The following is a 13,048-nucleotide window of genomic DNA, read 5'->3' as shown; positions in this document are numbered from 1 at the left end:
AACACAAAATCTGAAAAGTTAAGCGAAACTTTCATGACAAGATTTTCAAAGCTTACTATTCTGGTTTTGACAAAGTTAGAGAACTGTTGTGGATTTGTGTTTGCAGAGGCTTTAACCTCCTTCTTGGACAGCTCTTTCCTTCATCGATCTTCCTCCCTCCGCTCCACAGAAACACATGTGAGCAGGCATCTGGACTGACCTCTTTTTTTCTGTTGTTCTCTGGCAGACGCTCTGGAAACTTTCAGTGGGCATGTCCTGTTAATTCCTCTGTCTCCCCCCTCTCTCTCTTTCTCCTCCTCCCTGCTGCTCCCATCAGTCTCCTTCTGCACAGTATGTGTCCATGCATTCATACAATAGTAATGTGCATGCATAGAAACAATAAGTGCATGCGTACATATCAGAGGAGAGCTTTTAATTAGCCTGCAGTGTGTCCTTTCATTCTTTCCCTCCCCCTGTCCTCTGTCGTCCTCCTCCTGCAGCTCACTGTGTCATTGCTGCTTGGCTGGCCTCTGAGTAAACCCTGAGCTCGTTCTGCAGCCCTGCTTTCTCTCACCCTCGGCCTCCCCATTGCTCCGCCAGCCTCCGGAAAAGTTCTCCTAGCTGGCATTAGGAACCGAGTCCGTGTATGTGTTTATGGAGTTCTGACAAATTCCTTCCTCCTGGCTCAGTCTCAGGCGCTGCGAGCTTTATATTTAATCCCTGGTTCCTCGTGCAGGCTGGGGCTGTGTGGTGCAGGAGCTGTGGGTCCTGGAGCTGTGGCGAGGCCTCTGTGGTGACGGTGCTTCATTATGGAGGCAGCAGGACAGGCCAGCGATGGGCTCAGATGGAGCTTGTGGTGGAGCGATGGGATCTGTGGTGGTGCAATGTTTTCTTATGGCGGGGCTCTGAACGGGTCACTGTGAAGACTAGTTGCTATTTAACTGATTCAATTATAAATAAGTCAACTGCTCACATACACTGAGAAACTAAAGCTGCTTTCACACATGACCGCCTGGAAATTTACTATGAACTGTAACAGGCTGCATAGTTCCAGTAACTTGCATATCACTGTTGATAAATAACGGTAATGTGATTACTGAAGTTTACCACAGTAATATCTTAAAGATGGAGTTAGTAGAAATGTTTGTTGCAGTTTGTAAACACAACATTCAAACTGGGCTCATCGCCCCCTCACACGCCCTCTGTAGGACATAGAGTGTATGTGTCCTGCTTGTAGCTAGACTGCAAGCTACCTCAGAATATTACTTGCATATATTTATTAAATTGGAAAAGCCGATCATTTAGCAAGCTAGCACAAGCTAACCGCTGGTGTAAGGCACCTGCCAGTCCAACAGGAGGCCAACAACACGTCGCTCTTCCTCCTAAACGGCTCCTTAAGTCCCCAAAAGCGAGTGAAGCCAACTGAAGGTTCACACTCGTTTGGGAACGAGCTTTTGCCTCACTATGATTATATTTTCACTTCTTTGCTGCTGCGTCCACGTCTGTCATATTAGCCGGTTTGAATCTCGTCCAATCCCTGAATTGTATCCACTGCCAAACTTTACCTGTGTGCTCCTCTCCCAGATCACTGAGTCACTTAAAACTAACCAGAACAGTAAAATCCAGTCAGAGGACAGGGTCTCTGCAGACACAGTCACCACCACACGTGTATGGAGGCCCAGAAGGGACGATGGAGCAGCTTCACTTTAGGAGACTGTAAATCTGTGTTTTATTATGTTAGTGAAACGTTACTGACTCTACCTTTAAATTACTGTTACGAGTTACTTTGTACCACCTTACCCCCAGCAGGAGCTGCTAATAATAACTAACTTTCTGAAATGTTTAAAAGTTCCTGTAGTTCCAGAGTCATGAAAAGCATCAGCAGCTGTGTGTTTGTGAGGAGAAGGCAGAGAAACAAACACAAAGAGATGAAGACAACAAAGAGGGGAACATTTGTGTTCTGCGGTTTCCTTTCTGAGTCGTCTTTCCCAGAAGAAGAATCAGCTCGGTGACCACAGAGAAGGCCCGAGGCTTTCATCCAGGCTCCAGGGTCTGTTTTAGGATGAGCCGTTGGGGCTGATCATCACTTTGCTGTCACAGTGTCCCTCCTCTCCGTTTCCCTCTGACTCACACAGCTGCTTCACCAACACACTCTGCTGATGTTAATGTGTTTATTCTGGCAGATCTGCTTCTATAAGTCCCTGTTTACACTATGCTGACATGTTGGATCGGATCTGGGGAGTCTGACACTCTGCTGCAGAGATATTAACACATCATGAACGAGCTTCTGAGACGCAATAAAAAAATAATGTTTACACTCGTTTAAAGCTCCTCTGAGGGGTTTTATCAAACCATATGATCAAACCAGAGCTTAATGAAGACGACAGATTATTTGTATAAAGTTGTATTGAATGTCTGTTGGTACTGTGAGCAGGTGGGAGTCGGACGAGGAGACGTTTCACAGCAGAGATTCACAGTGAGTGATCAGGAAACAACACCAGCAAAGAGAAGGATTGACCACCGGGGGAGCCAAAAATCAACAAAAAACTAAAGTTACCAAGGTAGCTTTAAATGCACAGTAAGTAAATTTCAACCACCAGGAGGCTCTCAATCAAGACAATAACAAGAGATGACATTGAGGCTGGTGGGGAATCACGGGAGTTCCTTCTGCTACTCGCTAAAACGCTAGGTGGACACGGGGCCTTAGTGGGCGCAATCCATTTGAGTGAATCAGGCAGGTAGGATGATATTCTCTGCACAGTTATTATAAATTAAACGGATTAAATCAGATTAATCGAGTTGAGAGTGTCGTCTCTATGAGCGGAGATGCTCCAGTAAAACAGCGTACACAGTTCACTACATATGCAGCACCTCTACATAACGTTATTACATGTAACCTGCTGGATCAGGTCTCAGGTCGGTCTCTGCAGACGTAAACTCTCTGCCTGAACGCTCAGTCGCTCTGCTGCCTGCTGGATGTATATTTGTGTAGAGATCTGTATAGTCTGCTCTCCACACGTTGTGCTGTGTGAGGTCTCACTTCTTTGTACCATCTGGGTACAGAGTAATATAATATACATTATAAATGATATCTCTCAACATCAGGAGAGATCTATACACTTAAGCTGCTGCTCAGAGAGGATTAACACTTAGTTTCATTTGTTTGTAGATAAATTACATAATGAGTAAATATATGAGGTAAAACGGTATTCATTGGAATAATCCTTTATTACATGGCTGTTGTCACGGGTGTGTTTGGACCTGGGAAACACAAGGTCAATGATAATAACCCTTCCTGATGAATTTGGCAGGTAAAGGTTCAGCAACAGTTTTCAAATCCTTGGGCTGACTCCAGAAAAAAGCAGAAGGCAAGTCGGGGAGCCAGCAGCCAGAATCAAGAGACCCACCCAGGAAAACAGGAAAGACTTACACTGTTGGAGCTGATGTGGAGAAAAGCCATCGGAGAGGAACCAGGAGGGTAGAGACAGAACTCCTCATCTGGCACAAAAGGCCGAGGCTCTCTCCAGGATACGACAGAGCTGGCTGGTCAGGGTCGGCAACAGGTAATCAGTCCAACTTAGAGTGCTGGAAAGTTTTACAATTAGGTGAAGAACGATTTGGCAGTGACTGTGAACAGGAGAGGCTGTTACGCTGACTTGATTGCAGATGAGAGGCAGCTGTGTGCACAGGTGAGTTGGCTGATGATGCACTGAGGGACTGAGTGAAGGCAGGTGAGCAGAGGAGCACAGTCGTGTTAAATACTTCCAATTCTGATTGGCCAATAACAAAATCCATTGCACGAGTTGGAAAGTCATTCGTCCGAGTTTAGTGCAGTGTTCACATGATTTCAGTTCGGAAAGCTCAGTGTAATGCAACTCTTACAAGTGATATTTAAGCAAAAACTTTGACGTGCAATACGTGAATTAATCAGATTTTGCCCCCCATGTGATGAGGATTCTGACGTCAAGTCGGGAAGTTGGACACCTAATTCTTTTCTGAGTTTCTGAGTTATTGTTCCAACGTTAGCAGGTGTTCATACAATACAGACAATAAAAGCTGAGGAAGGAGGTGAAATGATGCACAAACTGCAGACTATGAAAGAGAAATCTACAACACTGAAGATGGCACATGATTGAAAGGTCACATGTTCTCCTCCTCTTCAACCAGTTTAAATAAGTCTCAGAGCTCCGCAAAACATGTCTGTGAAGTTTTTGTTTTTTTAATCCGCTCATAACTTGGGGTTAAGTTTCTTGCCCAAGAACACATCAGACATGTGACTACAGGAGCTGGGGATCGAACCCCTTACTTTACAGTTAGGAGACGACCGACTCTACCTACTGAGCCACAGCCGCCCCTCAAAGTCAACAGAAATGTAAACAAAGCTAGGTAGAATAAAGCTGTTTAGGTTGTAAACTTGTTAACATTCCTCGTACTTTAACACTTTCACCTGATCAAGTTCATTATATTTCATCGATCCGCTGCGCTCAGAGACGGCTTGAATAAAACGTATCTCTCAGACTTCGATAAACAAACCCACATTATTTATTTAACTCCCGAGCTGTTTGATGGACGTATCAGAGATTTCTTTGACCTTCTGTTTTTGCATGTTTGACAGGATTTCTTTCGGTGTCAGTCGTGTGTTTAATGCAGCTGAAGTGTCTTTGGTTGATCTCTGCAGGGTTCAGCAGGGCCCCGCTGGGCTCACAGTGTTTGCGGTCAGACACACGGCGAGCCCTGCAGCAGGAAATGACAGAACTCTGCTCACAGGCTAAAAATAAAACGGCCGTTGTTAAAGGAGAAAAGAGCCGGGAGAGGCAGCGGAGAACTGCAAATATTATTTCTATTAAACCACATGTTCAAAACCACTGAGAGAGCAGGCCAGAGGAGAGGAGAAAACGAGGAGGTGAGGAGGAGGTGAAGGAGTCAGAGGGTGGGGGTGGGTGATGAAGGTGGGTGGGGGGGTTTCAAAAGTTAAATTCCTGTGAAGTTATTCCACAGAGCTCTGACTCAGAGAGGACACCATGATTCTATGTCTCCATGCTCCTGACTTCACTATTGTTACTAAACGAGAAGGAGGGGGACAAGAAGGAGGTGAAGAGAGAGGAAGAAGAGAAGAAGGAGTAGTTGGAGGAACAGAATAGGGAGGGGGAGGAAGGTGGAGAAATAAAGTAGAGGAGGTGAAGCAGAAAGTGGAGGAGGGGGAAATGGAGGAGTAGAAGGAGGTTAAGGAGGAGAAGGTGGAGGTGGGGTCAGAGGACCAGGAGGAGAAGGATAAGGAAGAGTATCAGGAAGAGGAGGGGGTGGGGGTGGAAGGGATGAAGGATGAGGAGTAGCATGGGGAAGAAGTAGCAAAGGAGGAGAATAAGAAGCTAAGGAAGAGAAGAGGAGGTGGGGGAGGAAAAGGAGGGATGGATGAGGAGGAGATGGAGTAAGAAAAGTGGAGGTCTGAAAGAGTTATAGGAAGATGAGGTAAAGGAGGAGGAGTTGGAAGGAGAAAGAAATGTAGGAGGTGATGGTAGAGAAGGAGGAGGTGGCAGGGCGGGAGAAGGAGAAGAAGGAGAAGCGGAAAATTTGATGGCAAGATGGTGGAAAGCAGTTTGGAGATTAGGAGAAGGGGAAGGGGGGGAAAGAGGAGGAAAAAGGAGGACGAGGGAAAAGATGGAGGTAGAGGAGAGTGAGGAAGAGAGGATGAATGTTTACAGAGAGGAAGAGAAGAAGGAGAGGGAGGAGGAAAAGGAGGGGGCATCTATGGGTGTAAAGTTGGCATCAGTCTGACTCTTAACGCCACTCCAGTTCACCTCCCCCTTTCCTAACCCCACTCACACACACACACACACACACACACACACACACACACACACACCCTGGCACTCAGCGGTGCCGAGCTAAGAATGGAGCGCTCCTTCGACTCACGCGATGTGGTGTGCTGAAACTTCCTGCAATAAAAGTGCGATCGGGAGGATTCCTGTTAAAACGAGTGAGGAGGAGGAGGAGGAGGAGGAAAGAAGGAGGGAGGGGGAACAGGAGAGAAAAGATAGAAGAAGAGAGGGATCAGGGAGAGGAGGTGGAGGGGTTTTCTCCTCTCTGCTGGCTCGTTCTGTCACTCCTCTTGTTTCTCTCTCAGATCCTGTCTTTCGTCCAGCACATGGCAGCGCTCCCTCAGACTCCTCACTTTCCCAAACCAAGAGCTATTTCCTGATTCACTCCCTCTCTCATATAATTATTCTGCTGGACCTGGCTCCTCGCTGCTTTTTTTCAGGCGTGCTCCTCCAGCACGCCGTGTTCTGCTCTCGTGGTGACATCGTGGCCTCGGCGGGCCCGAAGGAGGAGGGTCAAAGATCAAGGCTGCTCCCGCTCATTCACACATATTTAATCCCGGTTCACACGTAGAGCTGATGTAATTTTATGAAACACTTCTGCTTTGGGTAATTAAATCTGGTTGAGTCACATGTCCCCGTTTGCACTCAGGGCGATTCTGCTGTTTTAAAAACCCGGCCTTCATACTCACATACTGATGGGATCGTTATCAGAAATAGATACAAAAAGGATTTAAGGGTTTCCAGTAGGTTTAAGAGGGAGCGTGGTGAAGAGGGAGTGGAGCCTGAAGGCAGAACTTTAGATTTACCATCGATCCTCATTCCAGCCATCACCTGTGGTCATGAGCGTGTGACTGAAAGAATGAGATCAGAGGTACAAGCAGCTGAAATAAGTTTCCCTCAGAGGTTTGCAGGGCTCTGCCTTAAAGTGTTTTCAGACTTGCAGAAAACTCATGAAAAACCAAAATCTGTTGTCGGTGAGTTGTATGTATGTGAACACAAACAGTCTCCTCGTATTTATTCTGCAGAAAGTCAGAGTGATCTGATGTGAGAACACAGCAGGATATAATCAGGAGAATTCACCTGGAGCGAGTGGGAGGGGGTGGTGACGTTTATTCACTGTGATCGCTGCACGACCATAGACTGTCTGCACGCCACCTCTACCATCTCTGTGCTCTAATGAACCTGCTGCATTATGTTTCCTGTTCTCCAGTATGTTCTTCTCCACTCTTTAGTTCACATTGAGATTCTCTTCAACTACACGTAGCATTGATAGAAAGACACATATTCTCATTATTTTCCTGCAAAGAATTTCGGCCAATCAGAGAGCATGTTCCTCGTGCATCCCACATTTGGTCTGTTTGTGTCACTTGTTAATATCCCCGTGTGAACACAGACCAACCCTGCAACAATAATGCAACAATGGAACAAACTGGTCGATGATCATTATGATAGCAAACAAACTACGGGTGTGAAATCACCGCCATGTCATTTGGAAGAGAAAATTGTGTTTTAGGAAATTGGAAAAACCCCTTTAAGATAAAAAAAAACTTTATTTACAAGATCATACATCTCAGTGAAACATGTTGGTAACTTTGTGTTTGTATGAAGAGAAGGTCTGAGACATTTTTGAGCTCAGATGGGTCACATGGTTAATATGTTAAGGGCCCTTGTTAAAGCTGCACAGTACTCACAACATAAATGGCTTCATTGTTCACTCACACACACACACACACACACACACACACACACACACACACACAAGCACACACACACACACACATACATACACACACACACACACACACACACACACACACACACACACACACACACACACATACTGAGGCCATAACTGTTCTGAATCATTTGTAATGTTCCCTCAAATCTGCTGTAAAAAGTTCACACTCGGCCAACACTCGAGCAACTCGATTTTATGCAACTTTCATCACATTTTTATGCATTTCATTTTGTATCTTGACACAGAAATCGACCGGGAGGTGATTCAGAAGGCAGGAAAGTTCACTCTAGCTCACTCACAGTGGACGTTCAGCGTCACAACTTGCAATGCGACTTCTGTGAAATCAGGCATTTTAGGCTGTAAAGGCCCTGACACACCAAGGAGTGTGTCGGCCGTCTGTCCTAGTTTGACCGTCAGTGAGCAGTCGTTGGCCTTGTTTTTGCGGTGTGTCTGGCTCCATCGCTACCCGTCGGCCCCCGTCGGCCTTTTTTGCCCTCGACACAGGTTCTGTAAAGCCCCTGTAGTATCCATGTTTTCACCCATTAGTGTGGTTTCTCCTTATTTGTCTCCTCCGCCTCTTCTTTTCTTTTTCCACTAAAAGACCAAGAGCTGACAACGCCAGCGCCATTTTCAACAGAAAAAGCCCCTAAAGTCCAGAGGGACACACCTATATTTAACCCCTTGCTCCACCTGTGTGATGGTAGGTGATTCTAACTATTTGTTGCCCACATTAAGATCAACAATCCACCGCAGGGTAACATGGGGACAGCTGATTATATTTAGAGGCCATTACAGCAGAATTGATGACAGCAATAAAAAAAAGCAGGTTCAATCATTTTAACGAGGCTGAAGCATTGTTTTCATATTGCTCTACACTGCTGACCAATAACAGGCCTGCTTTTCATTTTTTTTAACTGCATGGAGGGCGGTCGTAATGTGATTCACTTCTGTTCAAAACGCTCGGAGCTCTCCAGCTCGTTCGGTTTTATGTGACTCTCCTCCCGCAGAGCTTCATGTTTGGAGTGATTCAGGGTCAAATAAATGATATTAATGGGTGTTCTCTTTTTTTTATTGTGTTTTGTTTTTACTTGTGTGTGTCCCTGCCAGCTCCCCTCAGACACACACACTTTCACTCTTTGCTGTTTCACACGTTTTTACAGCGTGGACACACACAGTGACGCAGCCGAAGCTCTCAGAACATGACAGTGAAGAGGACTTCTATTCATTGTTGAAAAGTTACATCTGCTTTTGACTTCTTTTCAGTAACAAGCTGCAAACCCTCAAAGTCTTCATGAAAGACACACCGAATCCGACAGCGTAGACATTTTTCTTCCTTGGTGCATCAGATCTCTGAGTTGATGATTTGTTGAAGAATGCAGCTCAGATCTGATGTGCAGCCTCTAAAACCCTGGCGGCTCTGCTCCTCATGTTTTCACTCACAGAGGAGCTAAGAATAGCGGCAGACCAGACTACAATGTGCTCTGAAACAGCAGCAGAAACCTTAAACCGGTCTGGAGGTCACACACCGCGAGAGGATCTGACATGACCGAGCACATACGAGTTAGCGAGGTAAAATATAGCCGACATGTGTGTTAAGTCGGGAAGCATGCATGTCGACATGAGTGTGAGTATGTGCGCGTGTGGCCTTACAGTGTGTGTGTGTGCGCTCAGCTGGTATCTGCTCTGTGGTGTTAGCGTAGCATAGCTAAGGGTCAGAGCGAGGCTTAGCACTGATAACCAGACATTCAACAGCAGGCGAGCTCCTATAGACCGGCTCACACACACTGTCACAAACCCACCAATGAAGGGAGCTGATGCATAAGAGAAAGTGCTCAACAATCAATGCAAATAGGTGCTCATTTAAACATTGATTTTAACCATGAAAATAAAGTCACTTGCATAATTTGTGTGAGTTGAAGAAATTGTCTCACGCTGCCGACTGAAGGTTCATAGAGTGAGGACCACTGCAGGCCCAGTGAGCCAATAAAAGGCCTTCGAGGGGGAGAAAGAGGACACCACCTGGAGCAGGAAGAGGCATCCAGACAACAGCTCTGCAAATCCAGAAACCCCCTCCACACACACACACACACACAGACAAGACAGCTGATCCTCGGAAAACCTTGCACAGGGTGCACTACCACACGCCACCATTATCTCAGTAATGAAGACATTTTTATGGAAGTGCAACAGAATCAGTGATAACTTGTATTAGACTTATTCTTAAAGCTGCAGACCTTGCTGCATTGTGTAACAGCATGAGATGTTCAGGACAGCGCGTCCAGTACAAAGCTGACGTTCTTGGCTTCATATCTGCAGCTGAGGAAGATGAGACTCCCTCAGCGCAGGCTGATATGACGACTGGACGAGTTTAATGACATTAGAGAGCAGAGCTGCAGACACACGGGCACACACACAGAGGGTGGAGCTGCATGCCGTCCATCTGCTGAGTCATACTGGGAGCTGTGGTTCCTCTTCGTGCAGCAGACTGGAGCAGCGGTCAGAGAGTGATTCAGGCTGTAACCGAGACGAACAGAACGCGTGTGTGCCGTCCAAGTGTAACAAACTGTAAATCTGTCAGAGCACTATGGAGTGTAAAGAGGATTTGAGTTAAAAAGTTTTTAGAGAACAAAAGTACCAAAGAGTTCACGCTAATGAGGCTGAAATGAAGAGGGAGCGAACTTCTGCTTCAACTTTAAGAGGTTACACTTTGGAGGTTTGTCCTGACGGTGGTGCTAAACAGAAAGGCCATGTTTCCTCAATATGTCAATCAAATCAGCTGTATGATGTTGTTACAGCCTTTGAGGGGCTCTCAGTAAAAAAAAAGATACTTCAAGGATTCAGAGAGCGAACCTGAACATCTCATGGCCTCTTATATTTACTTGTTTTCAGCCCTAAAGTGAAACCTTTTCTGCATTAGCAGTGGCTTTAGACTTGAAATTGTACCCTGGAAAAATGAGTCCGATTTGTTTCTCCTTCGCTTTTTTTGTTGACAAAGCTGTTACCAGAGGCCCCGCCCCTTCTTTATTTTAATTGGTCGGCGTGGGGAGAAGTGACATTGACAAACGGGGAGTTTTCAACTGAGAGTGCTGTGAGTGCAGCAACAAAAATAACAACTGAGGGCGCTCTTGAAAACGCTGCACTACATCGGTTTTGAGTTGAAAATGTGGCCCTACATAGTTTAACACTTTTTCACAAGAAAAGATGTTCAATCGTCGGAATGAGGGAGGTAAAACATATGAACAGCAGGTTGTCAGACAGATATTTATTTAGTGCTTTTAGAGATATTTTCCCTGATGATGGTGTGAGTTATACGTCAATTAAAAATATGAAATCATATGAACCAAGTCTAGAAATGGATGGCAGGTCAGCAAAGAGGTGCCAGTTGTATTTTCGGGCCCTGCTGGGGGGGCCCTTGAGCAAACCCCCCCCCCCCATGTGCGCTGGTGCAGCCCCTCACTCTGACATCCCTCTCTCTCTCCCATCACCTGTGTTTGTGTAGCATGTTCGATATGTTGTTATTCCTATATCAACATTGTTTTTGTTTTGAGGCTGCACTCATCTCTCTCAAAGTTTCTGCTGTTGTTGAGAGTATTTCTGACTGATTTTTGTGGTTGCTTTTGCTTCTCTGTGTTTCTGCTGTTCTTAACGTGAAGATCTTTTTGTTTACTTCTGTCTTGACTGCCTGCCTGTTTAGTCTTTTTTAGCTCTTGAAGCTGCCGTCGTTGTTTCTGCTTCTCCTACAGTTATAGTTTCGGTGGGGATTTTCTGAGTTACTCAACACAAATAAAAACTGTATATTTGAGGCTGTTGGCACTCCAGCTACGCCCAGAGACGATGTCAAACAGATGGATCGTCTGAATCATGATCACATGCAGATTTCTGAAAGAAAAACTTTCAGGACTTTCATGAATTGTTGACAGACAGAAGACATCCTCCTCCTCGTACGTTTCTCCTGGTCCTCACACAGCTGGGCCTTCAGACTGCTGCATGGATGGATGGGGGGGGGGGGGGGTTACTGAGGGTGAAGCTAGAGTTACATTCCTTCCATCGGGGCTGTGTGTCTGCCAACCGGGTCACTCCCAGTTCAGTCCCGGGAAACTGGGAGAAAGAATTTCCGTATGTGTCCGTACTGGACTCAGTCAAAGCCCCACAGAGGCCTGAGTGCAGCAGCGACCGTTAAACATGTGTGAAAATGTGATGTTTAAATCCAGGCATTCAGTGTATTACTGTTTGTTTTAAATTTGGCGAGATGAAGATGAGCTGCCTAAAGGCTCTTTCACACGCTATTATCCACTCCTTCCTCAACTCTGTTCATATACACACCTCATGTGGGGCTTTCACACTCACAGAAAACTCCTGAAAAACTCCCGATATTTGCAGGAGCAGCTGTATGTAAGGCGGCAAACTGCCACATTTTTCACTCAGACTTCACCCACAGTTTATCCTGCCAGCCCCCTAATGTTTTTTCTGAAGCAAGTCAGAATGAGCTGAGAACGCAGCAGGCTGTAATCAGGAGAATTCCCCCTGAGAGAGAGAGAGAGAGAGAGAGAGAGAGAGAGAGAGAGAGAGAGAGAGAGTGGGAAGGGGTGGTGACGTTTAGATCCTGTGACTGCTGCACGGTCACTGTAAGTGCGAGACCGCTAATGATATAAAGGAAAATATTCTCATTATAGCATCTTATAGCAGACTCAGTTGCTTCGTCCGCTACCTCCCGCGTCATTTTTTTTAACATTATGCCCCCTGCTGCGTTCACACATCAACTCACCTTGACGTCTTGCAGAAAATGTACAAGACTGACAGAAAAAAAAGTCTTTCGCTGTGAGGTGCATGTGTGAACAACTTCATTAACTTGTGTTTTCATGAGCAGCCTGTCTGAAAACTTCAAGAAATTTTGAAGTTCATGTTGCTGCAACTTCTGGGACAATGCTTATGTATAAAACACAAGAATTCAAATCAAATCGATTATGCTGCAAAAAAGAGCTGCTAAAACCAAAACAAGTATGTTCACAGGAAATGCGCTGCAAAAACAGAAGCCTTGCAAAAGAAAAAAAAAACAAGAGTGCAGAGTCCTCTGAGTGCAGCGCGAAGCAGGATTTCTGTGTAACATATTTAATACAGAGACTCGTTTTCCTTCTGATGTGATCCCTGCATCCCTGATCCTGTTCACCACTCACTCACACCCAGCAGAACTACACTGAATGAAATGAAAGATGCCTCCAGAAGGTTCCCGCTCCTCTGCCCCTCTCTGCAGAATAACAATAGAAAGGTGGAATGTCTCGATCGGCATAAACTGTGAATTTTATGAGAACTCGTGTAGCTGACATGATTGACAGGTGGGCGCGGTGTAACAGTTTGTCAGGAGGTTTAAAACCCTCCTCAGCTCCAGCTCTCAGCCTGTCGTTAGGTTGACTGAAGGTTAGACTGAGACAGCATTTCCAGCATGGAGACCGCCATCGATGGGACTCCAGCGCCCCCTGTAGGAATAGACGGGTGACGGCACTCAGGCTTCAAA

The sequence above is a fragment of the Labrus mixtus genome, chromosome 6 (assembly GCF_963584025.1).
Source record: "Labrus mixtus chromosome 6, fLabMix1.1, whole genome shotgun sequence".
Lineage (NCBI taxonomy): Eukaryota > Metazoa > Chordata > Actinopteri > Labriformes > Labridae > Labrus > Labrus mixtus.
The sequence above is the reverse complement of the archived record's forward strand: the minus strand, read 5'-3'. Positions refer to the sequence as shown.